The 14,089-nt window shown below is 35.8% G+C and overlaps 1 protein-coding gene across 5 annotated transcripts in view; it reads left to right on the plus strand.

Moving 5' to 3' along the window:
* Window positions 1-14,089, plus strand: part of CNTN5 (contactin 5) — an 824,990-nt gene that overhangs the window by 715,347 nt on the left and 95,554 nt on the right. The gene's annotated exons all lie outside the window — the stretch shown is intronic.

Below are 14,089 nucleotides of genomic sequence, written 5' to 3' on the forward strand. Positions count from 1 at the left end.
AAGATCTAGAAAGCGGTTATAAAATGTCATCTTCCATGTGTCTAGAAGTTCTTGACCAGCGATTGAGGTCTCAGATCTACCATCATAAGCTTTACATTTATTGTCATCAATGTTACTCACTAGTAGTTCTTAATGTTAAAAGCAAGGTAACATGCTTTTGAGATCTGGAATACAGTTGCTAGCGTTTACACAATTGTGCTGGATTAAGCAGGCATGGAGAACAGATAATAGCAAGAGAAAGTTGTAGCAGCTTCCCCAAGATTAACTAAAATATGACATTTGCCGAAAGACTTTAAAAGAATATATGAAGAACCACATATCATGTGAAGACTAACAGAATGCAGCTACAGATTGCTAACATGCAATCATAGTGCTAGACCACTCTGATAGTCAGCAAAAGGAAATATGAAGACTCTTTAACAGATGCCCCAAGAAGACCACATAAGTCAGAGAGGCAGAATCATAAAGAGACTCAGTTCTAAATGACCATCTGTAGGTATAAATAGAAAGAGAATCTTCAGTTGGACACAGTGTAGGAAGAGCTGTTTATCAAGCATGGATCATTTTAGGCACACAAACTGATTAGTTCATAATATCTGCAGTTGATGATAAACACTTAGCTTGGTGCTTCTCCATAGTAACCATATCTTTCAGGTCTAAATCTAAGTCAGCTTTTCATTTTTTCACCAAATTAAATTAGATTTGTTTCTACTTATATAAATAATACAAGATGAGAGTAAAAATCCCTTAGAATCACATTACCTTAAGATAATCACCTTTAACTTTTGTAATCATGTTTTCATGCATCTCTTCAAGCACACACAGGCACACATGTTACACAAGTCAGAGCATATCATGCATCCTGCTTTTATTAGGATACTTTTCCCCTACTTTTGTCTTCCCATAATGACACTTACCACACCTACTTAAGCTTGTTAATATCCTAATATATGTCCTATATTTTCCTCTGTCCTACTGTAATCCTAGGCAGATTTATATATATACAAGGATATTTTTGTCATTATTTAAAAAAATTAAAACATATTTTGCATACATTTTCTGCATCTCATTACTCTCATTCAATAATCTTGAAAATTCTTCCATGTCACCTGATTCTTTTCAATAGGTACATAATAGTCCATGGTATGACTATACCTTAATTAATTTAGCCATTTTCCTATTAATAAATATTAACTTTGTTTCTTGTTTTGAAAGATTTATGAACAATGCTACAGAAAACATCTCTAAACATTTGAAGCCATTTATATTAACAATTTTCTTTCCGTAGGATAGATTCCCAAGAATGGATCGCATGGTAAAAGAATAAAATTATTTCTAATTTAAATAGATGCTACCAGACTTTTTCACAGAAATGATATAATATCAACGTACACTACTGGGTGACATCATTGTATAGTAAAAGATTACTAGATTGGGCGGGAAGAGGGTGTCAAGAGTTTTTGGTGTGGCTCAACTTTGTCCCTATTTAGCTGTATGACCTTGGATGAGTCATGTCACCTCTCTGAGTTCTCATCTTCAAAGTGAAGAGGTTAGAGTAAATGACTCCTAATGTTCCTATCTAATTCTAAGGTTCCAAGATTTTACTAAGGTAATATTCAAAGACTAAAACCCAAGAAACTCTCCAGATATGACATCCAATAACAGTAAAGTCATTTTTAAAATTTTTAGTGAACACTAACCATTTTTTTGAAGGAATCATTGGTAGCTCCAAAGTCACATTTTTCTCTGTTAAATATTGTATACCTGCTTGATTCATGGAAGATATTTCAAAGTCTCATGATGTCCTTAGAACTGTAAAATTCTTAATGCAGATGGATTATTTTTCCAACTGGAAAAATAATCTCAAATCAGAATTCTTCCTTATGGCTAAGAATACATAGTATACATAATATCTCGATAAATGATCAAAGGTTTCTTTAAAGCTAAATACAGATTTCCTCTAAGAGCAATAATAATTTTGTAGAATGGAACAATGTCCTTTTTTCTGGGTAAGAGATCAGTATCCCTTATTTTATATGACCAGTACACACATGCACACAAATTCCACATATAATGAAATATTCAAGCCCTACCAATATTAAATCTTAGGACAAAATATATGGGCATATATGATCATTGCTGTTGCTGTCAATTCAAAGATGTGCAGCTTTGAAGAATCTTGTCAATGTTCCTTGAAATATCTGAAGGTGTATTATATCGTTACAGAAGAGTGAGGAGAAGTAGTAAATAATGGCCTCTGATGATTTTCAATCCCAGTTTGAGTAAACTCTGATTTTTATACGTTCAATAATTAGTGAATTCTATTTCATAAAATTGCAAAGCCTTGTTATTAAAAATGAGTTTTCAGTGGCAAAGTGTCTTGACGGCGCTTTCAAAATGTCAGTTGAATTTGACTGAGTCTGTGACCTTGAACTTTTCTTAGTTGGCTTTTGATTGACACATTTATTCAATTTGACCTTTTCTTTTAACTGAACTATTCTTCTCCTGTTTGAATCTTCATTGGAAGATTGCTGTTGTAGCCCACAATCTAAGCAGTAGTTTGAATAGTTAGTCTTTTCTGACATTGATGTGTTTGAATTCCCTAAATTCTAAGTATTTTTGATGTTGATGAGAATCTTCATGACTGTGAAAGACAGTGCTTAAATGGATGCTGTGACCCAAATTTGCTTCTTTTGCGGTGAGGTACTTTTTCATTCAGAAACTTGTTCCTAAGCATTAGTAACTATGAAATTAGGCTTGGCAAAAGAATACTCAGTATTTGGCCGTGAAGCACATAGTTGATATAATACAGCTGCTTGTTGAAAATTGCACTTGTTAAAATATTTACTAATATTGCAAATAAAGTGTGAATACCTGAAAGATTTGAATTTTAAGGAAAAACTTGAAACAGCCAGGTATGTAACTGGCAAATTCATCTTTAGAAATTCTTACATAAAATTAATTATTCCATTTGGAATATTATGTTTTTGCAAAAAGGTTAGATATAAAAGTTTCTCCACCATTCTTGCTCATTTTTTTCTTTTAAAATTTCTGTCAACACACTTATTCTATAGCAAACCATATTCTTTCATATATGTGAAAAGGCTTCTAGGTGCCTACATTGTGCTAGAAACTGGGTATAGTAGTGAACTGAATGTCATCTTTATTTGTAAGAATAAAGTGCTAATATGGTTGATACCCACAAGAGCAAAATATAGTTTCAAAATTGCCTTTACGTGGTATTTACCCAGTGGATACAGAGCCTTTTCTTTTTTTTCAGTTCTTTTATAGCTCAAGAAGATGAAATGAGAAATGTCTATTTTTCAACCCAGCAAGTTCTGGGTTGGAAATATTTTCTCTAAATTCTTCCTAAAAATGGAGGTCCTTTTTCAGCTCAGGTCACTCCTCTCATACATTATCACAGACCGCTAAAAGAAGTCAGTCAGTAGTCAATACTTTTAACACTTTCGTTCTTCCTATAAACTCCTTCATCAGATCCATAAGTTCAATAGGAACTCTTTCTATCTTCCACATTACCACAGGCAAGGGTTTTGCTAATTTTTCTGCCAGTTCATAACTCAGGTACTTTTCTCCAGCGTCCAATTACAATCTCCTTGATGTTTTCCCATCCTCCATTAACAATTTTTTGGGGTTCTTCCCTATCTTGGACTGAGGGTCTGGTTGCTATGAGAAAATGCCCTTAATGTTCCAGTGTAAACAAATGGTCTGATAGCCACACTCTTGGGATCTTTACCCTGGGACATACTTTATTTGGTAGCACCCTGGATTTGATGTTTGCTGAGGCCATTTCTTACTTTGCTAGTCATTTACCACTTGGCGAGACTAAAGATGAGGAGTAGTTCTGTTTTTAAATCTAAAGTCCTGGGTCCTTTAGATTTCCTTTATATTCTGATTGAGAAATGAGCAATTCTCTCTTTTCAACTCATCTCTCTGTGTACTTTCAGTTTTCTTCCTGAAAATCTCCTTAGGCAAATTCAAAATTTGTCCTCTGTGGATAATGTGTTGTTTGCATTATCTTAGGTGGCAGTGTTACCAAACTTGCCAACACTACATAAAAGATCACCTTTTCTCCAGTCTCTAATTCTCCAGTCTCCAATAACCATTCCCTCACTGTTCTTCAAGCCCTTATCAGTAGTCTCCTTGAGATCCTTCCAGTTTTCATTAATACTGTCCTCATAGCTTTCCAGCCTCTGCACCATAACCCCAAAGCAATGCCACAAGTTTAGGCTTTAGTTACAGCAGCAACCCCCTTCTAGGTACCAAATTATTTTATAGTTATTCGCTGCTGTACAACAACCCACTCCAAAACTTAGTGGTGTAAAACAATAACCATTTTGCTCTGCTCACAATTTTGTGGGTCAAGAAATCAGACAGGTAACAGTGAAGATGTCTTGAAACACAAGGATGGCTTAAATCCCTTCCACAATGGCTGAGACTTCTGGTGGGGTAGCCAAGTGGCTAGAGATGACTCAGATAGCCCAGTGGGTGTTATATGACTTGAGCCTCAGTTCTGACTGTTAGATGGATTCCCTAGTTCACTGTACTTCTGCCGGGTCCAGAATGCCCAATATGGTTTCCTTATTGACAGGAATGGTTAGAAGGGGAATATGGGCTAGAATGGTTAAAACAACTGGGAATATGTAGACTTCTCTCTTTCTCCGTGAAGTCTTTCCACATAAATAGCTTGGTCTTTTTTATAGGGTGACAGCCTCAGGATAGTCTAACTTTTTAAATTACAGCTGGCTTCTCCCTCAAATGTTCCAGAGTGCCATGGAAAATTTGCAAGTCTTCTCATGATCTAGTCACAGAATTTCCAAGACATCATTTCTTGCCATATTCTATTAGTCAAAAAGTCACCAAGGCCAGTCCATATTCAAGGCCTAGGAAATTAGACTTCACCTCTCAATAGAACAAGTAGCAAAATATGTGTGGCCATCCTTAACCTACCATAGTGAACAAGAAGCTAAATCCTAGGCCTAATAGATTCTTTGAGCAACATTATATGCAAGTAGTGTCACCATAAAGCATAGCAACCAATGTAGTATAAAACAGATTGTGAGAGATTCACTATAGTATAGTGTCATGTTTAGCCATCATACAATAGAGTATGTCTCACCATTGGCCCCTGAAACAAATTTTAAACACCTCATAGTGCAATGTTTAGTTCACCTTGTTGGAAGGGGGAAAGGATAACTAATAGGAAAAAATAAACACTAGCAGGGCAGAAGTGAAGGAAATCTGAAGATATTAAATTTAATTCATATGGAGCATTAAAGCTCCATTCCAATTATTGACAGGTATTGTACTCTAGAGAGAGATTGGAGATCAAAAGGCAGAGGTCAACTCAATGCCCCAGAAGGAGTAATAGGCAAGATCACATACATATGAGTCATTAACCAATGACAAGGGAAGGAGAGAAACAGAAGCCGTAGATTAGAGAAGGTAGATTTCTTCTCGTTTGGTCTTCTAAATGCAGAATTAGCCTCTCTCTCTCCCCAACATGCCCCAGACCCAGGGTGATAAATTACTTGGATCTAAGAGGCCTGAGTAAAACAGATGCCCACCAAAAAACTAGCCTTGTTCTGGACTCAGTCTTAGAGTTCTATGCAAAAATCACTGAAACGCAGAGTGGTCTACTACATTTCCAAGACTTTGGGACTTGATGACAATACAGGATAAATACTTGTCCTAACTGATGAGTGAGTTGAGAGCTACTATATTCTGCCTGGCTGGGCTTTACTGATTTCAGGGAAGGAATAGAAATTCTGTAGACAGGTGTCTGAGCACTCTCCCCATAACTAGACTTTTGTACAGACACTGACTATTCTCAATGTAAAATTAGTGGCAGAATAAAACTCAATTGACCCTAGAAGCCTGTATACGATGGTGTAACAAAATAGTGTTAACCTTAAAAGATAAATTGAAAATACGGCCACACTAGAAAAGAGAAAACAGAAACGTTGATATATAGGTCAAATACTGGTCCATCTAAATTATGCACTTAGGTTAAGAAGACAAATTTGGTCAGTTCTTCCTCAACTAAAGCTGTGTGACTATAAACTGCACATGGCTAAAAGAAAATATGTCACATAGAGGATTCTCTTAATGCTGGGTTAACAGTCACAGAAAAGGTTAATGATGGCATGAGCAAATGAGGTTAATGGGTTACCCATGTTATCAGAAAGGTGATTTTGGCCTTTCAAAGGGAGATGCAGCATTTCATGTCTAGATACAGCTGATGAAAAGCAGTCATTAAAGCATGAGCTCTCTGAATAATTCCATGGTTTATTTAGAGAACTAATTTCTAATAATAGTTTTATGGTTGTTACTATACAATGAAACCATTTTATTTTGATACACTTGCCAAATTTTGCTTTAATTAGTACTAGTGAATCAAATTACCTCCAGGTTTAAGCAGAACAAGGATTGGTTTCATAGGCAGAATAGTAGGATGGAAACAACACGACTGAGAGTCAGGTGCCCAAGGCTCTACTTCTGGCTCCACACTTATCTTGCCCTTGGACAAGTCACCTATACTCTTTAGCCCTCAGTTTTCTCAACCACTATAGCAAATGGTTAAGCCAGATGATTGGTTTTTTTCTTTCCAACTAAAATCAATGTCTTCTGCAATGACTTTTTGTAATATTATCTATTTTTACACAACACATTGCATTATAGCTAGTTGTCTACCTCTCACATTGCATTGTGAGTTTCTCAAAGGTGAAATTTATATTTTATCTTGTAGCATGTGTAGATCAGACATGACAAATATATTTTAGTTCCTGTGCCAACTCCAGTCAACTGAAACACTGTGTTGAGAAGAATCCGTAGGTTGGGTTGAAGCTCAGTCATATTTTCTATGAGTAAAGGTGAAGGGCATAACTTCAAAGGTGCCAAATATTTGCAATTTTCTGTTGGGACAAAATAGACACTCTAACAAATGGTTGATGAATGAATGAACAGTTTTATAACTGTGTATGTGCTATGAGCTCTCATAAAATAAAATGTGTAGCTACTGTAAAATGTTATTATTCTAGAGTTTTCCTGGTGGTCATGCCCTTACTAGCTGTGTACAAAGCACAAGCTAATGCATGAATGAAGAAAATTTTTTCTGACTAGTTCTTTCATCTTTATGTAACATCAGTAAGAGGTAACTTAAGAAGCATAGACTTAGTGAAAGGTAGTAAGATTCTTCCATTACTAGACAATGGTGTAATTCATTCTAAGGAAAACCATTTATTTTCTCCCATGATTGTTAACATCTTTTTACCTACCAGTGTTGCCTCATTAACCCAACCTATGGATCAGGTGTTATTCCGATTATAAATATTATCATTGAAGAGATTTCATGAGAAAGTTGATTTATCATACAAACACTAGAAAGGATTTTCTCGTAATAATAGTGATGTGAGTTTAAATACCAATCTTACCTAGAATTCTCTTAAAGAAAACTGGTCTGCCATTGACAGCTTCTAAGTCTGCCATTACAAAACTGCCAGCTTCTAAGTCAGAATGAAAGTCCCTCTTTGGTCCCTTTCAGCTCTAGGACTGTAAAGTTTAGAGGGAGTCTCCATCTCCATTTTTCAAAGCATGAGATGTTGTCTCCTTGTTTGTCACCTACAAACTGAGTGTAAAGTAAACAGATTGAAGTTGACAGAGATGTGTCAGTGAGCTTTGTGTTTGCATTGGAGATGCAAGAAAAAAGTAATAAAAAAAATATTTGGACAGAATAACCCATAAATATACTAATATCTGGATAGACCCATACCAAATATTTAATATAAAACAAAGTTTATCCCTGTGTTTCTTAATACAAGCCTTAAGAAGATATAATCTATGCTATTTCTATTTTTTCGTGCCAACAAGCATTGAAAAAAAGACTGCAAGTCAATAAGGAATAAAAGAGAAGGCACAGACATTAAGTTAGGAAAGGATAGGCATTTTACAATTTACAAAGAGATGTATGCCAACTCCACAATATTTATTCCAAAGAGCACCATTGCCTAGAATGTGCATACATGTTCTAGGAGATCAGAGGCAATATCAGTGCGGACTGGAGAGTTCAACAGGACCAACTTCATGGATGTGTGACCTGTGTAGTCACACAGGGCCCCACACTGAGAAGGAACTTGTGCTTAGTGTATTGACTGTCATGATTTTGAAATTCTTAATAATTTTTGAACAAGGGGCCTCTCATTTTTATTTTACCCTAGGACTCACAAGTTACATAGCCAGTCCCTGTTAAGGGTCATTCAAGACGTTAAGACGTCTTTCACGAATCAGGGCACAAACATACCACCTAAGTCTGGCATCCACTGACATCTTAAATATTCACACCCCATCATCCTGTATGTCTACTTGGGAAAGGAGGAACACTAAGGTGATACACATGGCGTTTTGTCATTCTTTCGGTATTCTTGATATATCCAATTTTGTCATCTAGGAAATAAGTATAATTAACATTTTTATTTTTAAATTCATTATACTAAAATTTAATTGTAATTAGTACTGTATATTCTTGCTTTAAGCTGTTTCATAATGCCTAATCTTCATTTCAACCAAGATAGTGGACTGATACCATGAATTCATGGCTTTGTGTTTATGATACTAAATGATCCAATCTCGATATCTAGCCATTCTGAGTTCATCCTTGAGTCATCGACTCATTTTTTTTCTCTTTAATCTATGTCACCAAGTAAAACTGTTCCTGCATTTTTCTTAGTACTTAAAAATATCTTATTAGAATATGTGTTGGCAATTAAATACCAAGGTCCCAGTATTGGGATATTAGAGCCATTTTTACCCATTTTTAGTCTTCAATGTATTGGATACATTTAATAGTTCACCATAACAGACACAAATGTTTTCGTCAAGTAGTATTTTTTCTAGAATTTTCTTCACTAGTAGTGAAGTAAAATCTTCTAGTATTTTCTTCACTGGTAGCAATTAATATTTCTATTTCACATAATATGTCCAATTATTTAAGCATGCAAATTACTACCAGCTTCTTTCTTAAAAAATTTACTAAAACACATTCATCAAGAATGTAAATCTTATTATATAAATGTTTAAGGAAAAACAGCTATAAAAAGAAAAAATGTATATGTATATTATTTCCTTATCATGGTAAGGAACTTTAAACAAATTATTGTCTGAGAAAAAGAAATACTGTTACCAGGAAAATCTTTTAACTATCCAAGATTTTATATCAAGAACATTAATCATATCTAATATTCCATGTCTTATAGCTGATATACAGTTTTTGTTAGAAAAGATTTAAAAAATTGCATCTGATAGAATTTACATGTCATTACTTTGCTTTATAGAGAGGAATGGTTTCTATGTCTGTTTGTTGGAGGCTGGGGATGCTGGAAGTGCCCTATGTGAGCCCCTTGAGAAAGTTAAATAAACCCTAAATGAGGGCATGGAAACTCCCATACCCACAAGCTTCTGACTGAGTCATTCAGGATGAGTCTACTGTTTATGAGAACACTCAATTTAAGTTACCTTGTTGTTTAGATGATTCATTCCCCAAACATTCTCAGAGTGCTTACTATGTGCACAGCATTCTGCTAAATCCTGCTGAAAAAATGCTTTACAAGTACTTTACACTTTTGAAGCATTTCCCAGTAGTTCATGTATGTACATTGTTTCACCTGATTTCCCTCAATACTCATGAGAGAGACAGTGCAGCTGTTATTATCCCAGTAAATTGACTTTCCAGGGTTGCAGGGTGAGGATGGTGCTGAAAATAAGGCTGGAATTCAGGTCTTCTTGTTCTCAGTGCAATGATTTTCTATAAGAGAGAAAGGGAGAATACAAATATCTAAAATAAAGCTGAGTATTTATCAGGGAACTTACTATAGCTATGGAAAACATTGATATTGAGTTTGTTGAAGGAGTGAATACCAATTAAGGAAATATTCCTCTTGGCTAAGAGTGCAATTATGGTGCCCTTTAACAGATAACATTTCTCAAACACTTACTATGTGCCAGACACATTGCTATGGGCTTTACTTGCATTATCACATTGAAGCTATGAGAGAAGCTGTGAGTGGCAATTTTCCCAAGTTCAAAATTTAATAAGTGATAGAGCAGGGGTTCACTCAACTCTGTGTCATTCCAAAACCTGTATATACTTTTTAAGTATTCTTTTCCACTGTTTTCCTACATAGTCTTTTCCTATTTCCCTTTATAATGTTTTTAAGCGAAAAAAAGAGGGGGAGAAGGATGTATTGTCAGGCACAAAGAAGGAAGGGAGCAAACCATTCATGCATTCATTAGCTAACCTGATGATCATCAGCTGCACTAGTTACCTAGCTCAGCTCTAGGAATGCCCCTCGTGGACCTTGGAGGAGAATTCCAAAAATGTCAAGTGCTAGTTCAGAGACGTGAGCTATTGAAGTGCTATTGAAGCATAACTAAACAGTGGCAGAACCAAAGAAGCCTAAAGAGTATCCAGAAACGCTTTACCAAGGAGAAGGCATTTGAGCTATGTCTAAAAGTATCTTTCCTGGCAAAAGAAGAAGAGCATCTGCAACAGAACAACAGGCAGAGTTGTTCCCATGTATGGGGAGTATTCCCATGTATGGGGAAATGTGAGGCTAGTGTTGTAGGAATAAGGGATTCAGTTGTAGGAGGTAGAATCATGCTCTGAGGGGCCTTCTACACTGAAATAAGGAGATTGGACTTTATCTTCAAGGCAATAAGAGTCAGCGGACACTTTGAACAGCAAAGTTAAATTAGCTTCCATTTTTAGGGAGTCTTATGTTGGATGAGCAGGACACTTAGTCAAAGTGAAAACAAATAAAGAGCTGGACTTAAGTGGAAGGATGACATTTCCTTTATTATTTGAAAGTCATAAATAAAGGTTATAATAATCTAGCGACTGCTCTAATGAGACTATGTGATGTAAGAAGGAATGTAAATGACTTAGTCACATTGCTCTCACAGAGAGTGAACATACAGCCTCTTTCTTAAAGAGCCTTCAATTATTCATCCATTCAGCAAGCATTTATTGAGCCCCCCCATGTGACATGCACAGCGGTAGGTGTTGGAGCATCGTGTTAAGCACTGGTTGTGGATAAGTTCATTTGAAGCAACATGTTACACAATTTTTTCACAAAGCCAAAGAAAGTAGCAAAAAACAGACAGAATGCAAAGCAAGTGTCAAAGAAAACAAGAAAAGATGGGCTGACCCCGTGGCTTAGCAGTTAAGTGTGTGCACTCTGCTACTGGCAGCCCGGGATTCAGATCCCAGGCACGCATCGATGCACGGCTTCTCCGGCCATGCTGAGGCCGCGTCCCACATACAGCAACTAGAAGGATGTGCAGCTATGACATACAACTATCTACTGGGGCTCTGGGGAAAAAAAAAGGAGGAGGATTGGCAATAGATGTTAGCTGAGAGCTGGTCTTCCTCAGCAAAAAGAGGAGGATTAGCATGGATGTTAGCTCAGGGCTGATCTTCCTCACAAAAAAAAAAAAAAGAAAGAAAGAAAAGAAACAATAACTCCTAAGAGAGACAAAGTGAAAATGACGTTTAAGCTTAAGAAAGCAAGCGTCTGCTGTGAGTAACCATTTCACTATAAGTGCACTCAATTGTGGAGGTTCTCTCTCGGGAACTGCATACTGTAGTGTGTGGTGCTGAGATTAAGTGTAATGGGCTCCCACATGAGTTCTTTCTTCTCATTACTTCTTTTGAAAGATCAGTAAATCTCTTGAAAGAGTAATTGAGGCTTAGTGTTCACAATCCATTCATTTTACTTTTAATCTTCCCTGTTTGGAATTGTAAAAATATAATGTAGATATAATCCAAAAGTGAAGGGATGGGCCTAAAGTGAGACAGTTTCAACTTCCCAAATAGTCTTGGCATTGATAGATATGCAATAGGCTGCAGACATTTTATTCCTGACAGATGGTGAGGGAGCTTCAGCTAGTTTACAGAGCATTGCACACTATTAATTGCAGGAAGCAAGTAAAGGGCAGCATAGGAAAGATAATCTATACCTCATTCTCCTGAATTCCTTGGGCTTTTATGTGATTTTTAGTAAAGTCTCTTCCTGATCCCATTAAGGTTTTCCTTCACTATAATTCAACAGAAAGGACAAAAATTTGGGTACTTTTGTCCAGGACAAAAAGAAATAAGTATTTGGGAAGAAAAAGTTCTGGAAAATAAGACAAACAATTATTTAATCACAGGAATGTGGTTTGACAAAATAATTTTTCAAAAATTTGAACCTGAAAAATGACTTATAATCATTACTTTTTCTGCTGTTGAACTACCAGCAATCAGTTTGTGATATTGAAAAACAAACAAGCAAATGAAAAAACAGCAAAACAAAAAACACCATGGACAGTCTTTTAGAAGCGTTATTTCTGGAAATAATAAAGTCCTCTCTGATTTTCTGAGCCTTGCCTTGGCTTTTCCACTAGACCTAGGCACCATTCTGGGCCCAGAGTATGCACCTTGATTCCTGATTAATTCAATTGAGTATCCCATTAGGAGAGCTTCTTCGAAATCCAGGGGGAAACGGAGATTTTCCACACCTAGGATGGACCCATGCTACATAAAGTGATACATATATTGAAGTTCATTTATACAGTATTCAATTATATTGATTTGAAACTGAATTATGGCTTATAATATTTACAGTTTGTTTTTGTTCTCCCATATTAAATCAAAGGGTTTTAAAGCATAATTTTTGTTTTTGGATTTGAAAGATGTGAGTACCTAGTCTAGTAGAGATGAGAAAACAAAATTTAAGAGTAACAATTTATCCTAAAGAAATTAGCAGTGTAGGACATTCACTGGACAAATATCACATTCCTTGAAATAATTGTTATGACATTTTAATGCATTCTCACCATGAAGCATTCCCTTGTAAATGACTAAACCAGACCATGTCTTAACAATTATTTCATGAAAGAAAACTTCAATACCCTTAGAAGTTCCTATCATAAGACTAATAAGAAAGAAATAAAAAAAGAAATAGTCTAAAATATAATAGACAGTTAAGTAATTAATTTAAAGAAACACACATCATTTGAGAGGTAAAAACTTCCAATGACTTCACATCCTTTCTATGAATGCTAAGGAAAAAAAAGAATCCAAAGGATTTCTGGAAACTCTTCTCGCTTTCGTGATTTTCGTATAACCCATTGGTTTATTTTGAAATAAAGGTAAACAACTAAATTCTTAAATAATCATCAGGCTGCTGCCTTCTAAGGACAAATGCATCATTTTTTTAAAGTAATTCACCCATTCCATGCAAAAATAACAGGTCTCTGATCTGGGATGCTTTTCTACGGCATATATTAAACTTTCTCTCATGTGCTCAACTGCCGTTGGAGAGAAGTGTTGAGTTCTTTGAGGATGTCATTTCAAGCTGCATGCATCTACTCTCATTCCAGCCAATTGTTTTTGATTACAGCATGGAGACTGAAAAGCATGTTGGAGTTTTTCTATGTCACTATCTGAAAAAATATCTCATGACTTGTTGTAAATACCAGATCATTACATATTCATGAAAAAGGAAATCTATCTTTCCTGATAGAGTAAACGAAAGACAAGATTAAGTAATGAAAGGTCTGTCTCAGTCATTCTAAAGTGTAAGATCATCACTGATCCCATGAACCAAGACATCTAAAAGATATTCTCCCTGGTGCTTATTGATCTCCTAACTACAGTTGTTTCTTCAACAATGTTCTAATCATCTTGCCCCCAAGAAGAACTAGATTTGTGCCTCCTTTGTGTTTTGTAACTGCATTGATTAACAGAGATTCAGGCTGACTCTACTCCCTGATGGTGGTAGTTATGGAAGGAATAAATCTTTGTTAAGTAAAGACACATGGTTTTGGGACCGGCAATCTCTCACCTAGCACTGTCTCATTCTGTTGCCCACAGTGTACTTAGAAAAGGAACCATTTAATAAAGCCACACAAGATAATCTTTTGACTGCTATCTTCTCATAATTAATTTCCACAAGCTGCTCTTCCTTTCAATACTATTTTCTTCCCACAAAAATAGGCCTGTTTCCGAATAGCAAAGCAGTAATCTTTGCTCACT

This window comes from Ceratotherium simum, chromosome 7, assembly GCF_057802395.1.
Source record: "Ceratotherium simum simum isolate JZ-2026a chromosome 7, ASM5780239v1, whole genome shotgun sequence".
Lineage (NCBI taxonomy): Eukaryota > Metazoa > Chordata > Mammalia > Perissodactyla > Rhinocerotidae > Ceratotherium > Ceratotherium simum.